This window comes from Nomascus leucogenys, chromosome 3 (assembly GCF_006542625.1).
Source record: "Nomascus leucogenys isolate Asia chromosome 3, Asia_NLE_v1, whole genome shotgun sequence".
Lineage (NCBI taxonomy): Eukaryota > Metazoa > Chordata > Mammalia > Primates > Hylobatidae > Nomascus > Nomascus leucogenys.
The window spans coordinates 31,054,735-31,075,365 of NC_044383.1; the positions used below are offsets into that span (position 1 = coordinate 31,054,735).

The 20,631-nt window shown below is 44.4% G+C and overlaps 1 protein-coding gene and 1 pseudogene across 4 annotated transcripts in view; one reads left to right on the forward strand and one right to left on the reverse strand.

Annotated features, from left to right (window-relative positions):
• SUFU (SUFU negative regulator of hedgehog signaling) overlaps nt 1–20,631 on the reverse strand; it is a 131,412-nt gene that overhangs the window by 42,673 nt on the left and 68,108 nt on the right. The window lies entirely within an intron of this gene.
• LOC100594870 lies at nt 8,935–17,431 on the forward strand (annotated as a pseudogene).

The following is a 20,631-nucleotide window of genomic DNA, read 5'->3' on the forward strand; positions in this document are numbered from 1 at the left end:
AAGAAACAATGCAACAAATAAAAGGAATGAATACATAATTAACCCCCACCAACAACATACACAATACAAACAGTCCAAGCCCACCAGATGACTCCACTGGTAAATTCTGCCAAACATTTAGAGAAGAATTAATACCAACTTTTCGCAAACTCTTCCAAAAAATAAAAGAAATACTTTCTAATCCATTCTATGAAACCAATATTACTCTGATATGAAAAGCAAAGGTAAGACAAGAAAAAAAAACCTATAGACCAATATACTTTATGCATATACAAACAAAAATCCTCAACAAAATACCAGCAAACAGAACTCAGCAACATATAAAAAGGGTTATACAGGCCGGGCGTGGTGGCTTATGCCTGTAATCCCAGCACTTTGGGAGGCCGAGGCACGCGGATCACAAGGTCAGGAGTTCAAGACTAGCCTGGCCAACATAGTGAAACCCTGTCTCTACTAAAAATACAAAAAATTAGCAGGGCGTGGTAGAAGGCGCCTGTAATCCCAGCTACTCGGGAGGCTGAGGCAGAAGAATCGCTTGAACCTGGGAGGTGGAGGTTGCAGTGAGCAGTGATTGCGCCACTGCACTCCAGCCTGGGCGACAGTGTGAGACTCTGTACTCTGTCTCAAAAAAAAAAAAAAAAAAAAAAAAAAGTGGGGTGGGAGGTGGTTATACACAATGACCAAGTAGAATCTATCCCAGAAATGCAAGGTTAGTTATACACAAGAAAATCAATGTAATAGAGATTATAAAAAATACTACATGATCGTGTCAATAGACACAGAAAAAGCATTTGACATGATCCTTTTCATGATTAAAAAAACAACTCAGATTTGGAATAGATGGAACTTCCTCATCTTGATAAAGCGCATTAACAAAAAACCCCACAGCTAACATCATACTTGATTAATGGTAAGTGACTGAACTAATTCCTTCTACGATCAGGAACACGACAGAGATGCTTACTCTCGCCACTTCTATTCAACACTGTATTAGAGTGCAAGCCAGGACAATTAGGCAAGAAAAAGAAATACAAAATAAAAGTCTAGGTGTGGTGGCTCACGCCTCTGATCCCAGCACTTTGGGAGGTCGAGGCAGGTGGACCACCTGAGGTCAGGAGTTTGAGACCAGCCTGACCAATATGGCGAAACCCTGTCTCTACTAAAAATACAAAAATTAGCCAGGCGTGGTGGCATGCACCTGTAGTCCCAGCTACTCGGGAGGCCAAGACAGGACGATTGCTTGAATCTAGGAGGCAGAGGTTGCAGTGAGCCAAGATCATGCCACTGCACTCCAGCCTGGGTGACAGAGTAAGACACCGTGTCAAAAAAAAAAAAAAAAAAAAAAAAAAAGAAAGAAAGAAAGAAAATATTTCCAGATTGGAAAGGAAGAAGTAAAACTGCCTCTATTCAGGGATAGCATGACATTGTATACAGAAAACCTTAAGGAATGCACTAAAAATTACTAGAACTATTAAACAAGTTCAGCAAGGTTGTTGGGTGCAAAAGAAATATGCAGAAATTATTTGTATTTGTATATACTAGCAAGGAACAATCCAAAAATAAAACTAAGGCCATGCATGGTGGCTCATGCCTCTAATCCCAGCACTTTCAGAGGCCGAGGTGGGAGAATTGCTTGAGCCTGGCAGTTAGAGACCAGCCTAGGCAACAGAGCAAGAACCCCCATCTCCACGCACACACACACACACACACACACAAATTAGCCAGGCATGGTAGTGCACACCTGTAGTTGCAGCTATCTGGGAGGCTCGAGCAGGAGGATGGCTTGAGCCCCGAAGTTCAAGGTTGCAGTGAGCTATGATCACATCACTGCACTCCAGCCTGGGCAACAGAGTGAGACTGTGTCTCAAAAAAATAAAAAATAAATAAAACAACAAAACAAAAAATGAAAGTAAGAAAAACAATTCTTCCACAGTAGCATCAAATATAATACAATGCTTCATTTAACAAAGGAAATGAAAACTTATACTCTGAAAACTACAAAACATCGTTGAAAGAAATTCGAGAGGACCTACATAAACGGAAAAATATCCAATATTCATGGATCGGAAGACTTAGTGTTGTTGAGATGGCAGTATCCCCAAATCCATCTATGGGTTCAGGGCAATCCCTATGAAAATGCCAGGTATCCTCTTTGCAGTAATTCACAAACGGATTCAAAACTTCACGTGGAAACGCAAGACACCCAGAACAGCCAAAACATGCTGGAAGATGGGCAAAGTTGAAGGTCTTAATTTTCCTGATTTCAAAACTTGCTACAAAGATACAGTCCCCAAGTCAGTGTGGCACTGGCGTAAGGATAGACACTTGATCAACGTAATAGAATTGAGAGTCCTGAAATAAACTCTCACATTTGTGGGCATTAATTTTCTTTTTTTTTTTTTTTGGAGACAGAGTCTCGCTCTGTCGCCCAGGCTGGAGTGCAGCGGCACAATCTCGGCTCACTGCCAACTCTGCCTCCCGGGTTGAGTGATTCTCCTGCCTCAGCCTCCCGAGTAGCAGGGACTACAGGCGCCTGCCACCACACCCAGCTAATTTTTTGTATTTTTAGTACAGATGGGGTTTCACCATGTTAGCCAGGGTCTCGATCTCCTGATCTCATGATCCGCGTGCCTTGGCCTCCCAAAGTGCTGGGATTATAGGCGTGAGCCACTGTGCCCAGCCTGTGGGCATTAATTTTCAACAAGGGGGCCAAAACAATTTGATAAAGGAAATAATAGTCTTTTCAGCAAATGCTGCTAAGAGAACTGGATACTCACATGCAAAAGGATAAAGTTGGAGCTCTTTCTTATATCACAAACAAAAGTCAATTCAAAATGGATCACAGACCTAACTGTAATAGCTAAAACTATAAAACTTTTAGAAGCAAACATTGGAGTACATCTTTTGACCTTGGATTAGGCCAAGGTTTCTTCCATACAATATCAAAAGCACAAGTAACAAAGGATAGGTAAATTAGACTTCATCAAAATTAAAACCTTTTGTGCTGGCTGGGCACAATGGCTCATGCCTGTAATCCCAGCACTTTGGGAGGCCGAGGTGGGCGGATCACCTGAGGTCAGGAGTTCGAGACCAGCCTGGCCAACATGGTGAAACCCCGTCTCCACTAAAAATACAAAAAAATTTGCCGGGCGTAGTGGTGGGCACCTGTAATCCCAGCTACTCAGGAGGCTATGGCAGGAGAATTGCTTGAACCCGGGAGGAGGAGGTTGCAGTGAGTCAAGATCGCGCTACTGCACTCCAGCCTGGGCGACAAGACCAAGACTTCGTCTCAAAACAAAACAAAAAAACCGTTTGTGCTGTAAACAATACCATCAAGAAAGTAAAAAGAAATGCAAAGCAAAATCACTTTTGAGATATCACTTTATACCCATTAGGGTGACTATTAATAAAAAAAAAGAAAACAGAAAATAACAAGTGCACAAGTGTTGGTGAGGATGCAAAGAATTTGGAATCTTTGTGTATTGCTGGTGGAATATAAAATGAAGCAGCCGCTGTGCAAAACAGTACAGCGGTTCTGCAAAAAAAATTTAAACACAGAATTACCATATGATCCAGCAAGCTCACATCTGGGTATATAGCCAAAATAACTGAAAGCAGGGTCTCAAACAGGTATTTGTATACCTATGTTCACAGCAGCATTATTCACAATTGCCAGAAGGTGGAAACAACCCAAATGTCCATTAACAGATGAATGGATTAACAAAATGTAGTATTTACACACAATGGAATACTATTCAGCCATAAAAAAAGAAATTCTGGCAAATGCTACAACACGGGTGAAACTTGATAATATTATGCTAAGTGAAATAAGCTAGACACAAAAGGACAAATACTGCATGATTTCACTTACATGAAGTACCTAGGGTAGGCAAATTTATAGAGACAGAAAATAGAATGGTGGTTGTCAGAGGCTGGGGGAGAAGCGAATGGGGAGTTATTGTTTAGTGGGTACAGAGTTTAAGTTGGGGAAGATGAAAAACTTCTAGAGATGGATGGTGGTAATGTCTGCAAAACAATGTGAGTATACTTAATAATGTCACAGAACTGTACACTTAGAAATTGTTAAAATAATAAATTTTATGTTACATATAATCACAATTTTAAAAGAAAAAACCCAGAGAATGAGAGAAAATATTTGCAAATCATATATCTAATAAGTATCCAGCATACATTAAGTATTTTGTATCCAGAATATATAAAGAGTTCTTACAACTCAATAATAAAAGATAAATAATTCAATTTAAAAATGAGCAAAGGATCTGAATATATTTCTCCAAAGAAGATATACAAACAGCTGGCCGGGCATGGTGGCTCACACCTGTAATCCCAGCACTTTGGGAAGCCAAGGCGGGTGGATCACCTGAGGTCAGAAGTTCAAGACCAGCCTGGCCAACATGGTGAAACCCCGTCTCTACTAAAAATACAAATACTAGCCAGGTGTGGTGGCATGAGCCTGTAATCCCAGCTACTAGGGAGGCTGAGACAGGAGAATTGCTTGAACCCGGAGGCAGAGGTTGCAGTGAGCCAGGATCGTGCCATTGCCTTCCAGCCTGGGCAACAGGGTGAGACTCTGTCAAAAAAAAAAAAAAAAAAAAAAAAAAGATATACAAACAGCTAATAAGCACATAAAAAGATCTTCAATGTCATTAACCATCAGGGGAATGCAAATCAAAACCACAATGAGGCCAGTGCAGCAGCCTCCCAACACTTTGGGAGGCCAAGGTGAGAGGATCGCTTGAGGCCAGCAGTTTGAGACCAGCCAGGGCAACCATGGCAAAACCCCATCTCTATAAAAAAAATACAAACAAAAAAAAATTAGCTGGGTGTGGTGGCCCAAGCCTGTAGTCCCAGGTACTCAGGAGGTTGAAGTGTGAGGATTGTTTGAGCCCGGGATGTGGAGGCTGCAGTGAGCTTTGGTCGCACCATAGTATTCCAGCCTGGATGACAGAGTGAGACCCTGTCTCAAAAAACAAAAGAAAAGAAAACAAAAAACCCACAATGAGACACCACCACTTCATATCCACTAGAATGTTTAAAATAAAAAAGACAGCAATTACAAGTATTATCTGGCAATAAAAAGGAACAAAATACTAATATATACTACAACATGAACCTTAAAGACATTATGCTAAGTGAAAAAAGCCAGTCATAAAAGACCTTATATGATTCCATCCATATGGAATATCCAGAATAGGCAAATCTATGGAAACAGATGGTAGATTAGTGGTTGTCTAGGGCTGTGATGGTTGGAGGGAATAGGGAGTGACCAGTATGAGGTTCTTTTTTTATGGTGATGATTTCACAACTGTGAATTACATGGTATGTGAATCGTATCTCAATAAATCTGTTATTAAAAAAGAAAGGATATAGCAGGCAAAAGGAAGGAATCTTGAGGCACAGGCAAAGTAGCGGAAGCAAGGCCAAGCCTCTAAATTCTTTGTTCCCACTACCCCAGGTACAGCAGCCTGGCCTGGGAGAAACCTGACCCATAATGCTGAGACATCACAGCACTATGTATGTCTACATGACCTGAACAATCACCTACTAACATGTTCTTTTCTACAAATGAGAAAAGGATGCTTGAGATTGCCCAAGGTCTCACAGTACGTCAGTGATGATGGGCATGGCCCAACACTTTCCAAACTTTGGGCTCATCCACAATACCCATCAGGATGTTTGCCGTATCTGTGTACCATCTGTACCATTACCTACCTGTATTTTTCCCCCTAAAATTGACTTGCCTTTTTTTTTTTAACCTAAACAAACTTACTCTGAAAAGGCAACTTCATATCACTATACTAAATAAGGAAAATAAATGGAAAATTACTGTTGCTTACCTCAAGTGGTAACTTCAGGATAATATGATAACAAAATGTTATTAATTTCTAGCTGATATTGTTGCCTACCTAAAATTGTTTAAAAAATGAAATAAACAAGGGTCAAAGAGCTGTTCAAGGTTTAAAGAGTCATATAGAGCTGAGACAAAATCACCAAGACTGAGAGAGAACAAACTGGGCCAGGCATGGTGGCTCATGCCTGTAATCCTAGCATTTTGGGAGGCCCAGCGAGAGGATCTCTTGAGCCCAGGAGTTCAAAACCAGCCTGGGCAACATAGTAAGACCCCATCTTAAAAAAAAAAAAAGACAAAGAGAACCAAAGAGAGAAAAGTGGCTTCACTATTCATGCTACCAGTTACCACTCTTGTGCAGTTACCAGCTGAAATCGCCTGCTGGTTTTGGCAAACCCTGGCTTAGTGGAGAACTTCGGAGTTGGGAAGGCCCTGTTTCTATTTGCCTCCATCCCTAACTGGTTGTGACCCTGGGCAACTTGCCCAAACACAGTATCTAAGCCTGTTAACAGGAAATAGTGTGCCTACTCAATATGCTTTCTACTGCAGTATGTTATTACTCGTGTACTGGAATACAGTACAAATACTCTCACCCAAGTCACCAGAAAACAAGACTGGCCACAGAGCTTGTCGCTACCAGCAAGTGCCCAGTAGGTGGCACCATCGCTCCTGGTTTAAGAAATGGATGGGCCAGTTCCCTGGAGCTCTGCAACCCTATCTGATGTCTAGTCTGTAGAAACATACCCCAAACTGAACATCACACACCAGGGCCTGTTGTGGGGTGGGGAGAGGGGGGAGGGATAGCATTAGGAGATATACCTAATGTTAAATGACGAGTTAATGGGTGCAGCACACCAACATGGCACATGGATACATATGTAACAAACCTGCAGGTTGTACACATATACCCTAAAACTTAAAAGTATAATTAAAAAAAAAAAAAAAAAAGAAACATACGCCAAACCAGGTGGGGATTTATTTAGGCTGGAAACAGGGTAAAGGCTGGAAAGATTTGGAGCCATGACCTTTGATCTTTTATTAACCAGAATTAACATGATTTTAAAATACTACGCAAACCCAAACTGTTTGAACCAGAATGACCAAAATGCACTTTGTGCAGGCTTAATAACTTGGGAAGGGGCTTAATTTAGGCAGCTGGGAAAGGGAGACTCTAAGGCAAGAAAAGGGAGTTGGGCCCAGGTGCTGCTCTAGGATCAACACGTTCCACCCTAAGCATGTGTGATCAGGCTTTGGCCAAAGGTACTCCTGAGTTAAAGTGGGGAGCAGAAAGTGCAACTTCCATCAGAAATGCTTGGAGAGCAGGACACTAACAGAAACTTCTAGCGAGGGGCAGGGTCTTCCGCAGCTCTGCCTGATGAAGGAACTAGACTTATGAGCTCTTCTGTGGACAAGAAATGGTCTTTCTTAACAATGAAAGAGCCCTGGTCACAGTTTTCAAGCATGGGACAAAGCCACAATGAGTTCATTCTTGAGTCCGGTCTGGTCTTTATGCCCTGGATGCTCAGCCCCATTCTGTTGGAGCCACTGTGGGGTCTCGGCACTCAGGCCCCAGCGCCCACCCTGGGAAGCTCTTGGCCCCTTCAGAGGGGCTTTCAAATGCTAATAATGCCTCAGTTAGAGGCCCAGCTGTTCAGTCCAGCAGTTACAGGAGCTGGCTTCCTCTCTCTTGCTCCCCAAGGTATCCTCATTGAAAAGTCAGGGTGAAAAATCCCAGAGACCTCCACTTAAACCACACAGCAGAAGCTCCCCCGACCCAGTGTCTGAAAGAACACCGCCATTCCAGGTAAGGCTGGATAGACACTTTCTATTCCCTTCCCTCCTTGGAGCTTTGCCCCCAAGCACCAGGAGAAACCTCCCTCAGCTACCCGACTTTTATGTTGTTTGGCAAATTCACTGGAAGGGAAATAACACTCCAGGGTAGCAAAAGGAGTCTCTCCCCTCCCCCCAAAAAATGCTAGTCACAGTTCTACACCTTGCTCACTTGGGAGAAAGATTTCATTCCTCCACGTCTCATTCCCCATTAACAAACAACTCCTGGGCAAGAACTCTGAAAACATGGGGGGTGCTGAACAGGCGCACAGAATCCTACTGGCTCCTCCAATTGGCCATCACCCCACCCCCACCTCCCCGACATCCAGCTTCAGTTATGGTGGTTTGAAGTTGGACTTTCCCGGATATAATAAGTTAGCAAAATCTAGGGAGAAGGGTTGCAGAAGAAAACAGCTATTGTTTGTAAAATAGTGCTGCCTTTGAAACATAGAAGCAAATACATTCCTTGAGTTCTTACAAATACATTCTTCAAGAGTTCTTAATTCATCCTAACTCTAGACATTGCCGGCCTGCCTCCCTTCTGTGCAAAAGTACAGGCCCCGTGATGTTCTACATAATAGCCTGGAAACTAACACCCCAGCCCAGGGTCAGAATTAACATGCTTGGTCCGTGGAGAGGAGACTAATGTTCCCTTTGGGAGCCCAGGAGCGTGAAGCTTGGCGCCGTGAAAGCCAAATGTCCCTTTTCTCCAGGTGCTCTTCTGCATGCTCTGAGATGATTCCGTGCTTTCCAGGGACAGAGAACAAGGGCAGGAAACGCAACTGGACTGTGCCAGGTGTCACAGGAGTGGCTAGTCTGCAAGAGGTGTTTTTGAGAGAGCAGGAAAATGGGAGGTGACCCAAAGCAGCCTGGCAGGCTCAGGTCTGTCAACTTGGAGGTCAAATATTTGACAATGTCTCAGCCATCATAGTCTCTCAAGAAAAAATCTCCACTCCTCTTGCATTTCTGGTGTTCACAAATCATTCTGATAACCAGGGCTTAAGTGTCTTCTGTGAACACCTGGAGCTGGTCCTAGGGGGCTTAGCAGTTCTTTCCCAAAATGTCAGATGTGACAGACATGTCCCCAGTAACACAGACTGCTGAGGAGGAAGGTTCAGTTAGCCTATGCCCCATATCTGGAAGTCCCAGGATGAAGCCGACACCTGTGGGGAGACTCTGGCAACTGCCTAACCCGCCCTTCTTCCTAGAAGGCTCAAGCTGCTACTCCTGCGGCCATGGTGGACTGCGCAGCGGAGCTGGGCCCAGAGAAGGCTTCCTCTGAGATTGGAAGACAGCTCCTTCTCAAGTCAACAGAAGGCCCACGAGCAGAAATATATGTACGGCGGCAGAACTACAGGTCAACACAGGCCTGGGAGCTTCATGACTCCCCAGTGAGAGGAGGAGAAAATCTAGAGGTTTTGCTGAACGAAACATCTCTGGCTGAGGCAGTGAAGGAAATCAAGTTCAAAGTTAGTCCTGTTGGCTTCTACCCAGCCCAGGTGCTCCTAATGGGGGCCACTCAGTCTGCCCACTGCCCCCACTGGATCTCTCTGTAAGCTCATAGTAATTTCTAAAACCCATGCCTAATTTCTTCTTCTTCTTCTTCTTTTTTGTTTTTTGGACACAAGAATCTCTCTCTGTCGCCCAGGCTGGAGTGCAATGACATAATCTCGGCTCACTGCAACCTCTACTTCCTTGGTTCAAGTGATTCTCGTGCCTCAGCCTCTCAAGTAGCTGGGACCACAGGTACACACCATCATGCCCAGCTAATTTTTGTATTTAGTAGAGATGGAGTTTTGCCATGTTGGCCAGGCTAGTCTTGAACTCCTGACCTCAAGTGATCCACCTGTCTCGGCCTCCCAAAGTGCTGGGATTACAGGTGTGAGCCACCACGCCTGGCCCAAGCCTAATTTCTAAACCAGAGAGGAGAATAGAGATGTGCGTGCCTAGTCTGTTGCCAGAAATGAAGAGCCTACAAAGTTTTAGGCCACGGGGTATAGCACAGCCACAAATGACATTTCTGGAGCCCTTAGCACACCCACACAATGCTACCCTCATTTTAGGGAGGAGTAACCCCAGGCACTGTACAGAGGGCACTGCCCTCAGGAAGACCCAGAGCCTCCTCCAGGCAAATTCTCCCTCAACCTAACAGTACTCACCCACCAAAGGAAGGCAGCAGATCCTCTTCTTGTCTGATCAACACTGACTTTTCCTGGTAACAGCAACTCTCCTTCCTCCAGGAATCCAAATAAAGCTGAGAGTGAGCACTTCCCTCCACTTCCCTGCCTACCCGGCTCCACGCCCCCTCCCCAAGCCAAAGCCAAAGAACCTTACAGCAGAGTCATGACACAAGACCCACACTAGGAACTAGGATAGAAACCTTGCAGCAGAGTCTTGAGACAAGGCCCACACTAGGAACTGGGACAGAAATTGAATGCAATGATGTATAAACAGCGTAGGGGCAAAAAAAAAAAAAAAAACCACGTCCTGGGTAATTCCCCTTTAACAGTGGACCTCCTGCAAGAAGAGGAAAAGATGGGATACTCCCCAGCTCAGAAGCTACAATTTGTTACAAACCAACAGAATTTCGCACCCCTGCCTTTCTCCCCACACAGTGCACAGCAGGCAGATGCTCTGAAGGAAGGATAATCCCAGGAACATGGCTGACTGCTCAACAGCCCCTCTGCAGGGCTTCCAATCAAACTCCAAAGAAGGGGAAAGACAGAAACTCTCTTTAAGAAAGAAAAAACAACAAAGCAAACAAACTGTGGGGGGTGTGGGGGAGGAGACCCAAAACAGATTCTCTGTACGTGTGGTTGAGGAGCTCTTGGGGCTAGAAGGTAAAATTCTTCATAGCTGGTCAAATGGTGCAGATGGTGACCAGTTGTAGAGTTTCCCAACGTGGTCATGTGGTAGAATCAAGAATTAACCCCTACCCCCACCCACCTACCTTTTCAAAGTTCTGGATGCAGTTTTATCACTTGAAAAGTTCATTCGAGTGTTTGGTTTGAGAGCTTCCCTCAGCTAGCTCTGTCTGATATTAATTTGGCTAAATGTGGTTGCAAGACATGGAGACGGGAAATGAATACGCAGTCCCACTTGATTAAATAAAGAAGACTGAGAGAAGACATATTTGCTCTTGCAAAACCAAAAGGAAATGTAAAGGCTATTCCTTCCACGTTTTGCCTGGAATCAAAGGAATCGCACAGCTAGCCAGAGACTCAAAACTGCTTCCCTATGCATTTTCTCCACAACCTCCCGCTCTTCAGCTTCCTTCCTCTCCCTCAAAGCCGCGATCATAAAGGCAAACAGTGAAGTGTAAGGAAAATCCCTTTATAAGCAGAGATGCTCAGTAAACTGGAATACAAGTCACAGCAGGGGAGGTGGAAGGCTGGCAGGCTGCCAGAGGCCCTGCAGGCTCTCACCCCAAAGCGAGTGTAGGGGGCTGCAAACCTTTCAGAACTGGACTGATGGAGCTTCGCTAGAGATAGACTGTGGACCTGACACTCACCCTGTGCCCACATGGGCAGGGCACACAGCAGACAGCCTCATTCTCCCCCCAGTGAGGGTGAGGACCCTGACTGCCTACAGAGCTTAGGAGGGTTCACTTGGCCACAGCTTGTAGCTGTCACTAGTCAAACCTCATTTACTCACCCATATATGCTATGCCCACCTGTAAAGTACACAGGTCCTTGCTTACCCCTTGAGAGAGCTTGGAGTCCTAATCTAGCAGATGCCTTCACTTTTCTTTTTAAGCAGCTCCATCTGTTTAGACACCTGTCAGCATGAGAAGGCAGAATCTTCTGCCCACAGGCTTGTAACTGAGCAAGACCTGCCCTTGTTCCTCTCTCCTTCACCAGCACGAGGGCCTGCACCTACACACAAGGCAGAGCCCAGGCCTCTTTGTTCTTTTTTTTTTTTTTCCTTTGAGACAGAGTCTCGCTCTGTTACCCAAACTGGAGTGCAGCAGTGCCATCTCAGCTCACTGCAACCTCTGCCTCCCAAGTTCAGGCAAGTCTCCTGCCTCAGCCTCCTGAGCAGCTGGGATTACAGGTGCGCACCACCATGTCCATCTAATTTTTTTTTTTGAAACAGAGTCTTGCTCTGTCGCCAGGCTGGAGTGCAGTGACATGATCTCAGCTCACAGCAACCTCTGCCTCATGGGTCCAAGCAGTTCTCCTGCCTCAGCCTACCAAGTATCTGGGACTATAGGCATGCGCCACCATGCCTAGCTAATGTTTGTACTTTTAGTACAGACAGGGTTTCACCATGTTGGCCATGATGTTCTCGATCTCTTGACCTTATGATCCACCCGCCTCAGCCTCCCAAAGTGCTGGGGTTACAGGTGTGAGCCACCGCACCCAGACTAATTTTTGTATTTTTAGTAGAGATGGGGTTTCACCATGTTGGCCAGGCTGGTCTTGAACTCTCGACTTCAAGTGATCCACCCACCTCGGCCTCCCAAAGTTCTGGAATTACAGGCATGAGCCATCATGCCTGGCCCCAAGCCTCTTTGTTCTTTGTTTGTTTTTTTTTTAGAGGGAGTCTCGCTCTGTCGCCCAGGCTGGAGTGCAGTGGCGCGATGCCGGCTCACTGCAAGCTCCGCCTCCCAGGTTCACGCCATTCTCCTGCTTGAGCCTCCCGAGTAGCTGGGACTACAGGCGCCCGCCACCATGCCTGGCTAATTTTTTTGTATTTTTAGTAGAGATGGAGTTTCACCATGTTAGCCAGGATGGTCTCGATCTCCTGACCTCGTGATCCGCCCGCCTTGGCCTCCCAAAGTGCTGGGATTACAGGCGTGAGCCACCGTGCCCAGCCAAGACTACGAGTTTAAAACCTTAGTCCCTTTGGCTTTAAGAACAAAGAGGCCAGTAGCTCATGCCTGTAATCCCAGCACTTTGGGAGGCTGAGGTAGGTGGATCACTTGAGCACAGGAGTTTGACACCATCCTTGGCAACATGGCAAAACCCTGTCTCTGCAAAAAATACAAAATTTAGCCAGGTGTCGTGGCACATGCCTGTGATCCCAGCTACTCGGGAGGCTGAAGTGGGAGGATCACTTAAGCCTTGGGAGATGGAGGCTGCAGTGACCCATGATCACACCACTGCACTCCTGGGTGACAGAGTAAGACGTGAGACCCCATTTCCAAAAAGAAAAAAGAAAAAACAATCCCAGGAAATCCTTTGAAGCTTTAAAATCCAAGACTAGCCTGGCCAACATGGTGAAACCCTGTCTCTACTAAAAATACAAAAATTAGCTGGGCGTGGTAGTGGGCACCTATAATCCCAGCTACTCAGGAGGCTGAGGCAGGAGAATCGTTTGAACCTGGGAGGCGGAGGTTGCAGTGAGCCAAGATCGTGCCATTGCACTCCAGACTGGGCAACAGGGTGAGACTCCATGTCAAAAAAAAAAAAAAAAAAATCCAGCACATGCTTCTACTCCTCCCATCTTCTTCCTGAAGAGACCAGTTAAATCAGGAATGAAAACCCATTTAGACTGGGTGCAGTGATTCACACCTGCAATCCTACAGCTTTGGGAGGCTGAGGCAGGAAGGTTGCTTCAGACCAGGAGTTCCAGACCAGCCTGGGCAACACAGTGAGACCCTGTCTCTACAAAAAAATTTAAAAATTAGCCAGGCATGGTGGTCCACACTTGTAGTTCCACAGCTACTTGGGAGGCTGAGGCTTGAGGATCATTTGAGCCAAGGCATTCGAGGTTACAGTGAGCTATAATTGTATCATAGCACTCCAGCCTAGGCAACAGAGCAAAACCTTGTCACTGCAAAACAAAACAAAACAAAACATTTAGTTGCCACGGACCTATAAACTAGTCACTTTGGAGGACCAAATGGCAGAATCTATTAATATAAAGGGTAACTTCCCTTTGACCCAATCATTCTACTTATAAATATGTACTCTAGAGCAAAACAAACATGTCACAAGGAGGAATGAATAAGGATGGTCACTGCATCTGTGCAGTTTGTAATACTGGAAAAATGGCAACAACCTAAAGGTGCATCGCCAGGGGAATAGTTAAATTATGGTTTATTCATACAATAAAATCACAGGCAACAGTAAAAAAAATTAAATAAAGATCTTCAAGACATACTGTCAACTGAAAAATCCAGTTGTGAAGGGCAGTACAGTTTCATTTACATTAAAGAAAGAAAAAAAACTATAGAAACCCAAACCATTTCATAGGTACCCAGAAGAAGGTGAATACATAGAAAAAAATCTGGCAAGCTGCAAGGACTCACACCAAATGGATAAAGAGGGTTTCTTTAGCGAGGGCCCTGAGATTGGGTGGGATGGTCACAGAGAACTTTGACTTTATCTGTATAGTCTAAGTTTTTAACATCTGAGGTCAGGTGCAGTACCTCATGCCTGTAATCCCAGCACTTTGGGAGGCTGAGGTGGGTGGATCACTTCAGTCCAGAAGTTCAAGACCAGCCTGGACAACATACCAAGACCCCATCTCTACAAAAAAAAAAAAAACACAGAAGAATTAGCAGGGTGTGGTGGCATGTGCCTGTAGACCCAGCCACTCGGAGGCTAAGGTGGGAGGATCACTTGAGCCTGGGAGGTTGAGGCTGCAGTGAGCCAAGATCACACCTCTGCACTCCAGCCTGGCCAACAGAGACCCTGTTTCAAAAAAAAAAATCTGAAATTTATCTATGTATTATCTATATACTTAATGTTGGAAAGATGATCTTCCTCCTTGACCCCTCTGCTATGTGGCACCAGCAGCCATCACACTGGCTACTGTGGCATCACTCCAAATGCAGTGACACTAATCTGGACATGCCAGGAAGCTAGGTGGTATGATTTGAATGTCTGCCTCCTTCAAAAGGCATGTTGAAACTCAATCTCCAATCTGGCAGTATTGAGAGGTGGGGCCTTTAAGAGGTGATTAGGTCATGAGGGCCCTGCCCTCATATATAAATAAGTTAATGGATTATCACAGAGGTGGGCAATGGGGGTAGAAACTGGTGGGTTTATAAAGAAGAGAGACCTAAGCTAGCAAGTTCAGCCCCCTTGCCATGTGATGTCCCTGGGACTCTGCAGGGACTCCTCACCAGCAAGAAGGCCTTCATCAGATGGGGCCCTTTAACCTTGGACTTCTCAGCCTCTGTAACTGTAAGAAATAAATTCCTTTTCTTTATAAATTACCAGTTTCAGATATTCTGTTATAAGCGGCAGAAAATGGACTAGAACATTAGGAGCCATCCTTGGCTGGCAACTAAAATGGCACCACTGGCATTTTCAACCAGGCTAGCTTTTTAAAAAAAATTTGAGACAAGGTCTTGCTCTGTTTCCCAGGCTGGAGCATGGCGGCACCATTATGGCTCACTGTAGCCTCAACCTCCAGGGTTCAAGCGATCCTTCCACCTCAGCTTCCCAAGTAGCTAAGACTACAGGCGCGCCACCACGCCTTTTTTTTTTTTTTTTTTTTGAGACAGAGTCTTGCTCTGTCACCCAGGCTGGAGTGCAGTGGCGCAATCTCAGCTCACTGCAACCTCTGCCTCCCGGGTTCAAGTGATTCTCCTGCCTCAGCCTCCTAAGTAGCTGGGACTACAGGCGCATGCCACCACGCCCAGCTAATTTTTTGTATTTTTAGTACAGACAGGGTTTCACCATATTGGCCAGGCTGGTCTTGATCTCCTGACCTCATGATCTGCCTGCCTCGGCCTCCCAAAGTGCTGGGATTACAGGAGCCAATGCGCCCAGCCTGTTTCACGGCTTTTTTAGTGACAAAGATAAAATACATTTTTTTTAAAAGAAAGAGAAAACAGATCTTTTGTTCATCTTGCTAATTAGAATCCAAATTTAAGAACATAACATTTTTACTTATTTGATTTTATATTTGTATCTTTTATTTATTTTATTATTGTTTTAGAGACAAGGTCTCACTGTGTCACGCAGGCTAGAGTGTAGTGGCACAATCATAGCTCACTGCAGGCTCAAACTCCTGGGCTCAAGCAATCCTCCCGTCTTAGCCTCTCAAATAGCTGGCACTACAGATGTGAGCCACAACGCCTGGCCATATATTTGTATCTTTCTAATCTTATGCTGAACATCTTGCTTTCTAACATAATTACTTATTTGCTTTATCCTATTATATCCATATACTAGTTTCAGAATAATATCAATATTTTTATTAACAACATGATTACTGAAAACGGTTTTTTCTGTCTGTGTATACATTAGGGATATACATACAAATTACTATATTTTAAGATCTCTGTGTATTGTTTTGACACCAATTTGGTATGCTGTGAATTTCACTTGTTTTATTTTGCTTCTGAGTTTTAGGAAATGTGGCAGGCAGACTCTAAGGTGGCCCCATGGTCCCCATCCCCTTGGTACTCAAGCCGTCTAATACTTTCCCCCAAGTGTGGGCGAGACCTATAACTTGCTTCTTGCTAACAGAATATGGCAAAAGTAAAGATATTTTAAAGATGTAAATTAATGTCCCAAATCACTTTATTAATTTTTTTTTCAGTTTTAGTTGTAGTAAAATACATCAACATAAAATTCACCAATTTAGCCATCTTTAAGTGGCATTAAGTACATTCATATTGTTGTGCAACCATAAGAACCTTCCATTTCCAGGACTTCTTTTTTCATCTTCCCCAACTGAAACTCTATACCCAGTAAACAGTAACTCCCCATTCTACTGCTTCCAACCCCTGGAAACCAACATTTTGCCTTCTGTCTCTATGAACCTAACTACTCTAAGTACCTTATATAAGTGGAATCATACAATATTTGTCTTTTTGTGTCTGGCTTATTTCACTTGCCATAATGTCTTCTGGGTTCATCCATGTTGTAGCCTGCAGCATGTGGCAGAATTTCCTTCCTTTTATTAAGGCTGAGTAATATTCCATTATATGTATATACCATACTTTGTTTACCCATTCATCTGTTGATGGACACGAGTTACTTCCACTTTTTGGATGCTATGAAAACTGGTACACAAATATCTGTTCAAGTCCCTGCTTTCAGTTCTTTTGGATACATACCCAGAGGTGAGATTGCTGGATCATACAGTAATTCCATATTGAACTTTCTGAAGAACCACCAGACCATTTTCCACAGCAGCTGCACCATTTTACATTCCTATCAACAGTGTACAAGGGTGCCAATTTCTTCACATGCTTGCTAACATACTATTTTCTGGTTTTTTTTTTGATAGTAGCCATTCTAATGGCTGTGAGGCCAAAGTAGATGATTTTGTGTTAATTAAAAGGGAGGCCCTTTTCACAAGACGGTGCCGAAAGCAAAGAAGGAAGCTCCTGCTCCTCCTAAAGCCGAAGCCAAAGCAAAGGCTTTGAAGGCCAAGAAGGCAGTGTTGAAAGGTGTCCACAGCCACAAAAAAAAGAAGATCCGCACGTCACCTACCTTCCGGCGGTGACGTGTGGATTCTGGAGGCAGCCCAAGTACCCTCAGAAGACCAACCCCGGAGAACAAGCTTGACCACTATGCTATCATCAAGTTTCCACTGACCACTGAGTCCACCATGAAGAAGACAGAAGACAACAACACACTTGTGTTCACTGTGGATGTTAAGGCCAACAAGCACCAGATCAAATAGGCTGTGAAGAAGCTCTATGACACTGATGTGGCCAAGGCCAACATCCTGATTCAGCGTGATGGAGAGAAGAAGGCATATGTTGGACTGGCTCCTAATTACGATGCTTTGGATGTTGCCAACAAAATTGGGATCATCTAAACTGAGTCCAGCTGGGTAATTCTAAATATATGTATATCTTTTCACCATAACAAAAACAAAACAAAACAAAAGGCTGGGCGTGGTAGCTCACTCACACCTGTAATCTCAGCACTTTGGGAGGCCAAGGAGGGTGGATCATGAGGTCAGGAGTTCAAGACCTGGAGTTCAAGATGGCAAAACCCCATCTGTACTAAAAATACAAAAAGTAGCTGGGTGCAGTGGCAGGCACCTGTAATCCCAGCTACTCAGGAGGCTGAGACAGGAGAATTGCTTGAACCCAGGTGGCAGAGGTTGTAGTGAGCCAAGATCGTGCCACTACACTCCAACCTGGGCAATAGAGTGAGACACCTGTCTCAAAAGAAAAAAAGAAAAAAAAAAGGGGAGAGGCTGGTCACAGTGGCTCACACCTGTAATCCCAGCACTTTGGGAGGCTGAGGCAGACAGATCACCTCAGGTCAGGAGTTCCAGACCAGCCTGACCAACATGGTGAAACCCTGTCCTCTACTAAAATTACAAAAAAAAAAATTATCCAGGCGTGGTGGCCGGTGCCTGTAATCCCAGCTACTCGGGAGGCTGAGGCAGGAGAATGGCTTGAACCTGGGAGGCGGAGTTTGCAAAGAGCCAAGATCATGCCGTTACACTCCAGGCTGGGCAACAAGAATGAAACTCCATCTCAAAAAAAAAAAAAGGAGATTCTCCTGGGTGGCCTTGACTGAAACAGGTAAAAGCCCTTTAAAAGGGAACTGTACCCCTACACAAACATCAGACCCTTCCTCCATTGCTGCTTTGAAGAAGCAAGCTGCCTTGAATCCTAAAGTTGCAAGGAAAGGAATTCTGTCAACAACCTGAGGGAATTTGGAGGCATATTCTTCCCCAGGGGAGCCTCAAATAAGAATGCAGCCTGTATATGAACATGGAAAAAAAGAAAAGAAAAGAATGCAGCCTGGTAAACACCTTAATTGTAGGCTTGCAAGGGCCTGGGCAGAGGACCTAGAGATAAGCCGTGCCCAAACTCTAGACACACAGAAATTGTGTTTTAAGCCACTAATTTTTTGTTGTTTTTTTTTTTTTTTTTGTTTTTTGAAACAGAGTCTCGCTCTGTCACCCAGGCTAGAGTGCAGTGGCGCAATCTTGGCTCACCGCAACCTCTGTTTCCCAGGTTCAAATGATTCTCCTGCCTCAGTCTCCCAAGTAGCTGGAATTACAGGTGTGCACCACCATGCCTGGCTAATTTTTTGTTTGTTTGTTTTGTTTGTTTGTTTGTTTTTTAGTAGAGACAGGGTTTCAGCATGTTGCCCAGGCTGGTCTTGAAATCCTGGCCTCAAGTGATCCGCCCACCTCAGCCTCCCAAAGTGCTGGGATTACAGGCGTAAGCCACTGTGCCCGGCCTGCTTAAACATCAACTTTTAACCCAGAGAGAATTTTGGTTGGCCTCATCCCCAGCAACCCAAAAAAAGATAAATTAATGAAACACTAACTTCTCTTTAGCTCAGTCACTGGCCATCTTAGTGTAAGGTGAAAGCGTTACTTATTAGCACTGACTATTTTTCTTCTACCAGGTCATGGGTGCAAATAGTCACCCAAAATGTATTATGTATACCCTCCTGTTCAAGACAAAATCAGATCCTCTAGTTAAGAGTCTCCTCTCTTAGCTTTATTCTCTGATACAATTTTCTTACTGTGTAACCTTGAAGAAGCCACTTAACTTCTCTGCATCTATTTTTTCACCTACCAAAACATGATGGGATGATATACCGTATACCTTGAAGGTTTTTTTTTTTTTAGAATCCAAGAAAACAAAATATGTAAAAATTGCCTTGTGTACTGAAAATACTGTACAAATTAAGCAGTTGCTATTCATTTGAAAGATCTGACCACTGGAAAACACAGCCACTATTTACACAAAAAGAAATGAAGACAGAAGGATCCAGTAGAACTGAGACACAGACATAGAATCCACCCACATAGGAAGAGCAGATGGTTTCTTCGAGGAGCCATGATTCCAATTTTCAGCTTAGGAAACTAACTCCCTTCTTCCTGCCTTAGTTTACACCAAGAAGCACAGCTATAGTACTTATGGATGTTTTCAGAAGTCACCCAGCTGGGTCAGACCTGGAGGACCTGGGAAGCATCGAGAAGAGGAAGGGGGAAGGACTTGTTTGCAAGAAACCAGACTGGAGCACAGAAGAAGGGGTCACAAAAATATCGATTAGAAAACAAACAAACAAAAATAAAAAGCCAAAAAAACCCCAGCATTAATAAATGGTCTCCTTTGGGAGGCCAAGGCAGGCAGATCACGAAGTCAGGAGTTCGAGACCAGCCTGGTCAACATGGTGAAACTCCGTCTCTACTAAAAAATACAAGAATTAGCCAGGCGTGGTGGCGTGTGCCTGTAGTCCCAGCTACTCGGGAGGCTAAGGCAAGAAAATTGCTTGAACCTGGGAGGCGGAGGTTGTAGTGAGCTGAGATTGCGCCACTGCGCTCCAGCCTGGGCAATAGAACAAGACTCCGTCTCAATAAATAAATAAGTAAATAAGTAAATAAATAAATAAATAAATAAATGGTCTCTGGGTTCGGCAGTCTAGATTCCCAAATCACCAACTCCACACCCAACGCTTAAATCCCCTCTACAAGCGCCTGGGCCAGCAACTGCCCAGACTACTAGGAAAACTTCAGGGATGGTGAGTTTACTGCCTCCCAGTGCCTAGCCACATTAGGAAATTCTGCTACATCCCAGTGAAGAGTTAACAGCTTTCTAGCTCTCTATTCTGAGTAACAAAAAGTCAAATCCCTTTTCCATATGGTAAGACCTCAACTATTTTTAAATACCTGTTGTGGGTCATAGTTCAACTCCCTACATATTCCATCTCAAAGTCTTTTCGTCTTCAAACTAGAATGTTTCCAGTTACCTCACTTTTATAGCCATTCCTCATAGATGGACAGTTTTGAAAGGTTTTGCCAGTTTGAATGCCACCATTCTCTGGACACGCTCTGATTGGTTTAAATTCCTTGTTGAATGTTGCACCCAGAAGGGGCTGTTGGGTCAGAGACGGGACATGAGGCAGGCACTTACCTCTGAGTATCTGTGTAAAGAACAGCTCCTCAGCTGTCTATGTACCTGCCCAAATTTCAAAGTTTCCCTATCAATCAGATACAGGAAGGGGGTTATAGATTACCAATTTTGGGTGATTTGATTATAG